Source organism: Ursus americanus, chromosome 25 (assembly GCF_024610735.1).
Source record: "Ursus americanus isolate L20-20 chromosome 25, mUrsAme1.1.p, whole genome shotgun sequence".
NCBI classification, from domain to species: domain Eukaryota; kingdom Metazoa; phylum Chordata; class Mammalia; order Carnivora; family Ursidae; genus Ursus; species Ursus americanus.
The window spans coordinates 10,935,896-10,946,948 of NC_142151.1; positions in this window are offsets into that span (position 1 = coordinate 10,935,896).

The following is an 11,053-nucleotide window of genomic DNA, read 5'->3' on the forward strand; positions in this document are numbered from 1 at the left end:
TCAACAAAAGCAGGCTGACTGCAAGACGTATGGTAATTTGCAAAATGTGGTGATAAAGAAAAAAATTTTTAAAGCAAGCAGCTAGACAAAAGAAGTCCTTAACTTACATAAGGCTAGCTACAAATTTCCCAACAAACTTAGTAGGGTAGAAGAGAGAGGCGTGATATATTCAACATGCTTACTAGGAAAAATATGCACTCGAGAATACTCTATCCAGGAGGGCTATCATTTGGAATAGAAGGAGAGATAAAGAATTTCCCAGGCAAACCAAAACTGAAGGAGTTCATGACCACCAAACCAGCCCAGCAAGAAATATTAAAGGGGACCCTTTAAATGCTAAGGAGAGACCCAAAGCAACAAAGACAAGAAAGGATCAGAAAAAATCTCCAGAACAAGAATAAAACAAGTAATAAAATGGCAATAAATGCATATCATATCAATAATTATTTGGAATATAAATAGACTAAATGCTTCGATCAAAAGACATAAGGTGTCAGAATGGACCAAAAAACAAGACCCATCTATATACTGCCTACAAGAGACTCATTTTAGACCTAAAGGCACCTGCAGATAGAAAGTAAGGGGATGGAGAAATATTTATCCAGCAAATGCATGTCAAGAGAAAGCTGGACTAACAATACTTATATTGGACAAACTAGGTTTTATTTTTTTATTTTTTTAAAATATTTTATTTATTTATTTGACAGAGAGATAGCCAGCAAGAAAGGGAACACAGCAGGGGAGTGGGAGAGGAAGAAGCAGGCTCCCAGCGGAGGAGACTGATGTGGGACTCGATCCCAGAACGCCGGGATCACACACTGAGCCGAAGGCAGACGCTTAACAACTGCACTACCCAGGCACCCCTGGACAAACTAGATTTTAAAACAAAGACTCTAACCAGAGATAAAGAAGGACACCAAGACATAATAAAGGGGACAATCCTGTGAGAAGATCTAACAATTGTAAATATTTATATACCCAACATGGGAGCTCCCAAATATACAAAACAATTAATAACAAACATAAAGGAACTAATTGATAATAATACAATAATAGTAGGGGACTTTAATGCCTCATTTACGTCAATGGACAGATCATCTAAATGGAAAATAAACAAGTAAACAATGGTTTTGAATAACACAGTGGACCAGATGGATTTAACAGATACATTCAGAACATTCCACCCTAAAACAGGAGATTACACATTCTTTTCAAGTGCACATGGGACAGTCTCCAGGATCTATCATATATTAGGTCACAAAATAGGCCTCAACAAGTAGAAAAAGATTGAAATCACACTGTGCACCTTTTATTTTTTTCCCTTCCAATTTTCTATTTAAATTCTAGTTAGTGAACACACAGTGTAATATTAGTTTCAGGTGTATAACTTAGTGATTCACACTTCCATACAACACCCAGTGCTCAACACAAGTGCCCTCCTTAATCCCCACACCTATTTAACCCATTCCCCCACCACCTCCCCTCTGGTAACCATCAGTTTGTTCTCTATAGTTAAGAATCTTTTTCTTATTTTTCTTCCTTTTTTTCCCACTGTGTTCATTTGATTTGTTTCCTAAATTCCACATATGAGTGAAATCTTACCATGCATCTTTTCTAACCACAATGCTATGAAACTAGAAGTCAAACACAAGAAAAAATCTGGAAAAACCATACATACATTGAGGTTAAAAAACATGTTACTAAACAGTGAATGGGTCAACCAAGAAATTTTAAAAAAATATATAGAAACAAAGTAAAATGAAAACACATGGTCCAAACCCTTTGGGTTGCAGCAAAAGTGGTCATAAGAGGGAGGTATGGAGCCATATAGGACTACCTTTAGAAGCAAGAAAAATCTCACATAAAAAACCTAACCTTACACCTACAGGAGCTAGCAAAAGAACAATAAGCAAAGCCAAAAGTCAGTAGAAGGAAGGAAATAATAAAGATTAAAGCAGAAATAAATTATATAGAAACTAAAAAGAAAAAAAAAGAACATATCAATGAAATCAGGAGCTGGTTCTTTGAAAAAAAATTAATAAAATTGATAAACCTCTAGCTAGACTTAACAAAAAGAAAAGAGAAAGGGCCCAAAACTCACAAATGAGAGAGCGGAAATAACAACCAACACCACAGAAATACAAACAATTATAAGAGAATATTATGAAAAACTATATGCCAACAAAGTAGACAACCTGGAAGAAAATGGATAAATTCCTAGAAACTTATGAACTAGAAAACTGAAACAGAAAAAAAATAGAAAATTTGAACAGACCCATAACCAGCAAAGAAATTGAATCATGAATCATAAAACTCCCAACAAACAAAAGTCCAGGGCCAGATGGCTTCACATGTGAATCCTACCAAACATTTAAAGAAGAATTAGTATCTATTGTTTTCAAACTATTCCAAAAATTGAAAAGGAAGGGAAACTGCCAAATTCATTCTATGAGGCCAGCGTTACCCTGATAATAAAATCAGATGAAGACTTCACCAAAAAACAAAAACAAACAAACAAACAAACAAACCCACAAAAAAACTCACAAAACAAAAACAAAAACTAGAGGCCAACATCCCTGATGAGCATGAATGCAAAAATTCTCAATAAAATACTAGCAAACTGAATCCAACAATACATTAAAAAATACTTTACCACAATCAAATGGGATTTATTCCTGGGTTGTAAAAGTGGGTCAATATTTGCAAATCAATCAATGTGACACACCACATTAATAAAGGAAAGGATAAGAACCACATGATCATTTCAACAGATGCAGAAAAAGCTTTTGACAAAGTACAACATCCATTCATGATAAAAACCCTCAACAAAGTAGGGTTAGAGGGAACATATCCCAGCATAAAAAAGGCCATATATGAAAAACACAGAGCTAATATCATCCTCAATGGGGAAAAGAGTGAGAGCTTTTCCTCTGTGTCAGAAACAAGACAGGGATGTCCACTCTCACAAGTGTTATTCAACATAGTACTGGAAGTCCTAGCCACAGCAATCAGAGAGCAACAAGAAATAAAAGTCATCCAGATTGGCAAGAAAGAAGACAAATTTTCATTCTTTGCAGATGATATAATACTCTATATAGAAAACCTGAAAGACTACCAAAAAAACTGCTAAAACTGATACACGAATTCCGTAAAGTCACAGGACACAATATCAATGTACAGAAATCTGTTGCATTTCTATACACCAATAATGAAGAAGCAGAAAGGGAAATTAAGGAATCAATCCCATTTACAACTGCATAAAAAAACATATGATACCTAGGAATAAACCTAAGCAAAGAGATGAAAGACCTGTACACTGAAAACTATAAAACACTGATCATAGAAATTGATGATGACACAGAGAAATGGAAAGACATTCCATGTTTGTGGATTGGAAGAAGAAATATTGTTAAAATGTCTATACTACCCAAAACAATCTACACATTTAATGCAATCCCTATCAAAATACCACTAGCAGTTCTCACAGAGCTAGAACAAATGATCCTAAGACTTGTATGGAACCACAAAAGACACTGAATAGCCAAAGCAATCTTGAAAAAGAAAAGCAAAGTGGAGGCATCACAATTGTGGACTTCAAGCAATATTACAAAGCAGTATTGATCAAAACAGTATGACACTGGCACACACACACAAAAACAACACATAGATCAATGGAACAGAATACAAAACCCAGAAATGGACTCACAGATATATGGTCAATTGATCTTTGACAAAGCAGGAAAGAATATCCAATGGGAAAAAGACAGTCTTTTCAATAAATGGTGTTGGGAAAACTGGTCAGCTACATGCAAAAGAATGAAACTGGACCACTTTCTTACACCATATACAAAAATAAATTCAAAAGACCTAAATGTGATACCTAAAACCATAAAAATCCTAGAGGAGATCACAGGCAGTAACTTCTTTGATGCAGCCATAGCAACTTCTTTCTAGCTATGTCATCTGAGGCAAGGGAAACAAGCTAAAATAAACTATTGAGACTTCATCAAAATGAAAAGCTTCTACACAGTGAAGCAGACAATAAAACTAAAAGGTACCTATGGAATGGGAGAGGATATTTGCAAATGACATATCTGATAAAGGGTTAGTATCCACAATATATAAAGAACTTATACAACACCCAAACCAAATAATCCAATTAAAAATGGGCAGAAGACATGAATAAACGTGTTTCCAAACATCATACAGATGACCAACAGACACATGAAAAGACGCTCAACATCATTGATCATCAGGGAAATACAATTCAAGACTACAATGAGATATCACTTCACTGTGCCAGAATGGCTAAAATCAACATCTTCAGAAACAACAGGTGTTGGTGAGGATGCAGAGAAAGGGAAACATTCTTACACTGTTGGTGGGAATGTAAACGGGTGCAGACACTCTGGAAATCAGTACGGAGATTCCCCCAAACGTTAAATATATAACTACCTCATGATCCAGCAATTGCACTGCTAGGAATTTACCCAAAGAATACACAAATAGTAATTCAAAGGGATACGTGCACCCTGATGTATACAGCAGCATTATCTAGAAGAGTCAAACTATGGAAACAGCCCAAGTGTTTCATTCATCAGTCAATGACTGATGAATGGAAAAAGAAGATGTGGTACGTATACAATGGAATAGTACTCAGCCATAAAACAGAATGAAATCTTGCCATTTGCAATGAGGTGGATGGAGCTAGAGAGTATAATGTTAAGCAAAATAAGTCAGTCAGAGAAAGACAAATACCATATGATTTCACCCATATGTGGAATTTAGGAAGCAAAACAAATGAGCAGGGGGTTGGGGGGGGGAGGGAAACCAAGAAACAGACTCTTAACTATGGGGAACAAATTGATTGTTACCAGAAGGGAGGTGGGTAGGGGGATGGGTGAAATTGGGTGATGGGGATGAAGGAGGGCACTTGTCAAGATGAGCACCTAGTAATGTGTGAAAGTGTGGAATCACCATATTGTATACCTGAAACTAATATTACACTGTATGTTAACTAACTGGAATTTAAATTAAAACTTTAAAAAAAAAGAAAAGAAAAAGAAGAAAAAAAATCTCCCCCTATTTTCTGTCTTTGTTCAGAACTGCAGAACAGATCTAGGGAATGAAAACTAAGAAAAGTTGTTAACTTTTAAAGGAGGGGCAGACCTTCACCTCCAGCCATTTTAGGTTTTCTCCTGCACTTTTTAACAAAAAGGCAGATTAATTAGAGAAAAACAAGTTATTAACACATTACATGGGAGAAACCTATATGAAGAGGAATTCAACAGGAGGGTGGTGCGGCTTAGAACACCAGCCCACTTAGCATCTTCAACAGAGAACACTACTTTTGGAGAGAAGTAACAACACAAAGAAAAGCAGTTTTAGTCTTCCAAAGGTGGCACTCTGGGGGAAGGTAAATTTATAAGAGAAAACAAATGGAGTAAGGTTTGCCGCTTATGAGCTAATAAGAGAAGAGTTGGTGTAGTAAAAGGAGAATTTATATCCTGTCCCTAGGTAGAAAAGGGGGGGTATAGGGTGGGTTTTGATGTGGGGAACAAAGGTAAAAGAAAAAAAAATTAAATTTCCTTACAACTTACAGCCCATTGACAAGTCCTTGTGACAGGCAGAGTGACTTTCCTCCAGGAACTCAACTACCATGTTAATACTTTGCTAAGGGCAAAGGCAATCTTAGTTTCACATTATCCCGACCTCCAGGATCCTGTAAGTCTTCAACATATTAAAATCCCTTTGGAAACTTCCTTTATCTCCCCTCCCCCCAAGATATATATTAGTAATTATCCTCTAAGCATATGGCCCACTGATACACATCTGAAGGGTCTCATGACTAAGGTTTTATTAGACAGTAATAAATGAACTTTTCCTAGGTCTCTTCTGGAAACCTTGCTTCCAAAATTCCTTGGAGACTTATGTTATCCTTACCCCTCCCAACCTGAAAGTATGCAATTACCACCCCTCACAACCCCAGTGCACCTCACAGGTCCTGTCTCCGTGCTTTAAGAAAACAACCATTTTGCACCTAAGACATCACAAGAATTTTTTCTGGACTGTTTGCTCTGAACCCCAACATTGCCACATCAGCTTTCTCTTGTGTTTACTGCTTCCTAATTGCCTTCAGTTCAGAATATTTTTTTATGTCAAAAAAGCATGTTTTGGGGGTACATATTCTAGTTTCCTTCAGTTTCATGATCACAAAAGAAGGGGAAGGATTCTAACAGAGGAGATACATCTGCAATATTTTCAGACGATTTGATTATATAAAAAGAAATACCAACAGAATCAACTTTTATTTTGTTCGCTTTTTGTGTGTCTCTGGTTACAACCTCTAGCGCGGTACTATGCTAAAAAGTACCAATGAGTGAGCATCTTTTGCTTGTTCTTCGTCTTAAAGGGATCTATAAAATTGTATTAAGCATCATAAAAATGCTGTATAAATTTAGCATATAACATTGGCAATCTAAGGAAGTACTCTCTTATTCCTTGTTTCTTAAGAGGGTTTAGCCCAGATAGATGTTGAATGTTATCAAATGCTTTCTATGCTTTTGTTGAATAACGAACGCTCATTTCAGCAGCACATGTGCTAAAATTGGAATGAACAGTCATGTGGTTTTACTTTTTAAGTCTGTTAATGAGGTAGCCTACACTGATTGCTTTTCTGATATCTAAGCATTCCAAAGGTAAATCCATGTGAATATGAATTTTTGACCACCTTGTTGTAGTTAACTAATTTTTTTTTAATTTCTACTTCTAATTTCATAAGAGAATCTATTTCCTTTTGTCTTGTTCTTAGCTTGTTTTGAAAGCAAATTTTCACTGGCCTATTAGGAAGTGGGCAGCTATCTTTTTTTTTTTTTCTATTTTCTGGAGAAAGATGTAAAAGAATTAGCTGTTCCTTGAAAGATTGGTAGATTGACTCTATTTTAATTGCCATTTCCCAGTTTCTGTATCTATTTTAATTTTTTTTTGTCATTACATTTTAGCATTTTATATTTTCCGAAAATTTGTTTATTTTCTGTTATCTAAGTCGATAAATGCATTGGTGTTTTAGTTTACTAGGACTGCTGTAACAAGGTGCCACAAACTGAGTGGCTTAAACAACAAATATTTATCATGTCACATTTCTGGAGGTCCGAAGTCTGAAACTAAGGTGTTGGCAGGGTTGGTTCTTTGCAGGGGCTGTAAGAAAGGGATCTGTTCCAGGTCTTTTTGGCTTGTAGATTATCATTATGTTGATAAGCATTCTTCCTGTATTTGAGTCTATCTCCAAAATTCTCCTTTTAATAAGGACACCAGTCATATTGGATTGAGGCCCAGCCTGCTGGCCTCATTTTTACTCAGTAAGACCTTATCTCCAAATAAGTCACATTCTGAGATACCGGGGGTTTGGACTTCAACATATGAACTTGCAGGGAGACTGAATTCAATCTGTAACAACTGATGAATCATTTTTCAAAATATTTCATTAAATTTTAACATTTATGTTTTATGTAATTATTTGTACTCTGATTTTTCTTTTTTGGTAGCTTCTCTTTGGCAAACTTTTGTATATCTAGTTATTTAATCTTTTCTAACTACAGTTTGATTTTGTTAACTCTTCTCATTCCTTCTTTTATTCACTTCTCCCATTACCTGTATTTTTTCATTTTGTGTATTTTTATTTCACTCTATTGCACATAGATGTGAGTGTATGTATGCGTATTATACTATCTCCTTCTTCCTCTCTCTCCATCTCTATCTCAGATTCTTATTATCTAGAAGTTGACATTTCTATTTGCATTTTTCATATCTCTCAGCTTTTCTTTTGTATTTTCCATCTTGTTTCCTTTTCTATTGGGTTTTAGACTAATTCATCCGTAATAGCATCTGCTCTACTGGTTAATGCTACAAAATGTCCTTTATTTCAAATCTATTTCCATACCTACCTACTATTTCCACTTGGTTGTCCTAATTTTGTTGAGTATTTTTATTATGCTTTAATTCTCAGAATAACTCCTTGAAAGATTTCGCTTCTTGGAATATCCTGGGAATTATTGTATTATTTATTTATTTATTTATTTATTTACTTATTTAGGAATTATTGTATTTTAGAGTGCTTACCTTTCTCAGGTCCCCAGCTAGTTTACATGTTCTCCAGGTATCTGTGGCCCTCTCATATAGTGTCATGACTGAAGGCCAAGTTTTCAATTTAAGGAGATATCATGGCCTTGGAGTGCAAGATTGTGAGTTATAAGCACAACAGGCTACTATTGGCAACCCCTTTCTGTTTCTACCTCACAGAAAAGGTCCTCTGGTCAAGAATTCAACCTTAAAGCCTATAAAAAAAAAAAAAGAAACAATAGTAGGAAAAGGCAATCTTTTTAGGTTACAATCACAATCCATAGGGTTTGTAGAGAGCGCAAGTATAGGAGTTAATGTAATAAGCTGCCTGGCCAGCTTGCAAGGGTATATTGTAAAATTCAGCCTTTCTAAACAATTATAAACATATATACACCAAATATCAGATATTCAAACTATAGGAAGCAAACACTGACAGAATTTTAAAAATTATTCTGAATTTTGGATAGCTGGACATTAGTGTTAAAAAAGGAATAAAATACCTTTAGCCAAGTCAATCAGTCAGGTTTGTAAGGTAACAGATGCAACTGTTTAAAGAGCATAAAGAGGAAGAAGATTCCCATCCTGGCACGATGGAAAGAGATAAGATATGATTCTGAATCAAAAGATTCTGATGATTGATTTTACTGTAAGAATATGAGAACACCAGATTGTAGAAATAGCATGCAAGAATGAAGGAAAACAAAATCTTCAGCTGTTAACTCAGTCCATATTTCGGGGTTTCAATATATGTTTTCCCTGAATCCAAAGTCTATCCAACCATGTATTAAGAATCCTTTGGTTAGCCTCACATGGCAGTTGGAAAAGTATCCTGTCTACATGTGCAAAATCATGTTAAAGATCATGAACTAGAAGATAAGGGCATGGAGGTGGTATGACAGAGTGCCTAGGATTTCGGCTTATTGCTTCATTCATCTCTATGCACACCCAAACTTGCATCAGTGTGTGAATATATACATTTTCCATCTGAGGTCATTGCAGTCTTTTAAGAATCACTTTTGGACTTAGTATTTTTTTGACGCTTTGCTTTTTATTTATTCTTGTATCCCACTTCCTTTGTATTTTTGATTCTACTTTCTGTGAAATTCATTTAGAGAGGGCCTATGGGTAGCAATTATTTTAAATTTTTACATCTGAAAATTTTCTCCAACATCTGATAGACTGAATTAAAGACCTGAATTTAAACATTTTCTCCTTTATAAATGTGAAGAATTTGTTCTATTCTCTTTATGCAGCTGCTGTTGCTGATGAGAGACCTACCGTCCAGAGGATTTTCATTATCTTGGAGTTCATTTGGTTTGTGTGTTTTCCTCTTTGAGGGCTTTTGAGATTTTCTCTTTATTCTTGATGTTTTGAATTCAGTATCAATCATCAAATTATGAAAAATCCTTTTAATCTTTCTGCTCAGCATTGTGTATCTTTTTTCAAATTTTAGGCTCATATTTTTCTTCAGTTATGATACGTTTTCTTCTGCTACTGCTAATAGTACATCCATCCCCTTACACTTCACTCTTTCTGGGACTCCTTTATATACCACACCTCTAACCTTTTTAAACACATAAATTTATTGCTTTATTTTTCAATGATATCCAAGAGACTTATTCAGTAGCATGAGGATACAAATTCTGATATGAAAAATTAGTTATTCATCTTTGAACAAGTTCTTTAGTGTACAAGAAAATAGCAGTCCACAGATATCTCCTTCCACCCTTAAAAAAAAAAAAAACTAGGGAAAGTACAGAAGTAAGAAAAAGGCACACAGACTTAAGAAATTACACAAAGCACTGCTGGAAACCCCTTTGGAGATCCACGTCTCTTCTTTGTGCATGTGAGTGTGTGTGTGTGTGTGTGTGTGTGTGTGTGCATGAGTGTGCATGAATGGTGAGTGAGGGGTAAGGCTCGGGGTTGCAGTTAGGAGATACAGCAGTGTAAGGACACAAAATACAAAATGCAGTTGAAGAAAGTTTTTGCTTTTTGCTTTTGCTTTCTTCCATCTGGCCTTTGGACAATCATTACATGTTCTAGAGCCAAAAAACCACCCAGGCCTCTTGAGTGTATGTGACAAGTACTCAAAATCCATGATGGAGAGAAAGACTGAATTTATTTGTGGTAAAAAATAAAATAAAATTTAGCACTTGAACCCCTTTTAAATGAATAATCAGTGAAAGATCCTTCTAATTAAAATTTCTCAAAATTGAAATTGAGTGCCTTGTATATGAGATATTATCACTAAAAAATATTCTAGTACAGAAATTTCTGCTAGACTCAATCTTCAAACTTCTTCAAAAGCCCTTTTCAGCCTAAGTATCTTCAAGCCATCTTCCAGATTTTGTCTATTTCTATTTCTTATAATATCAAGATGATGTTGGGGAAGCAAAAAAAGACACTGGACACCTAATGATTTTTAAAGTCAGCTTGACCCAAGCACAAATATTTAGAAACATCTTCACTCACTTTAGCAAGATATTAGCTATTCCTATTCATCCTTGGTCTGTGCTGGTTGAGACAGAGAAAGCAATCTTGGCTACAGGATTGGGTAAAACTGTGGTAAATAACTTCTCTTTGTTGTAAAAGTACATTTAAAAAAACTTTTTATTGGGATATAATGCACACACTATAAAACTCACCCCAAATATCTTCATACATACAAGCTTACACTCTCTCACAGAGATAAAATTCCATACGTTCTCCCAAATTTTGCATTATTTTACAGAAAGCAGTGCTTCCTCTGCTTCACAAACTTAAGTAGTTTTCCTCCTACAAGGTCATCATTTTTAGGCTGTCCTATATTTTGTTTTTGGTTTTTCCCCCTTCATTCTCCCTCACCCAAAGAATCTTACTTGTCCTTTGTATCCAGTTATCATGCCTGCCATCATGCCACTCTGGGGTGGTCATGGCAACTCTGGTGATTGATCCA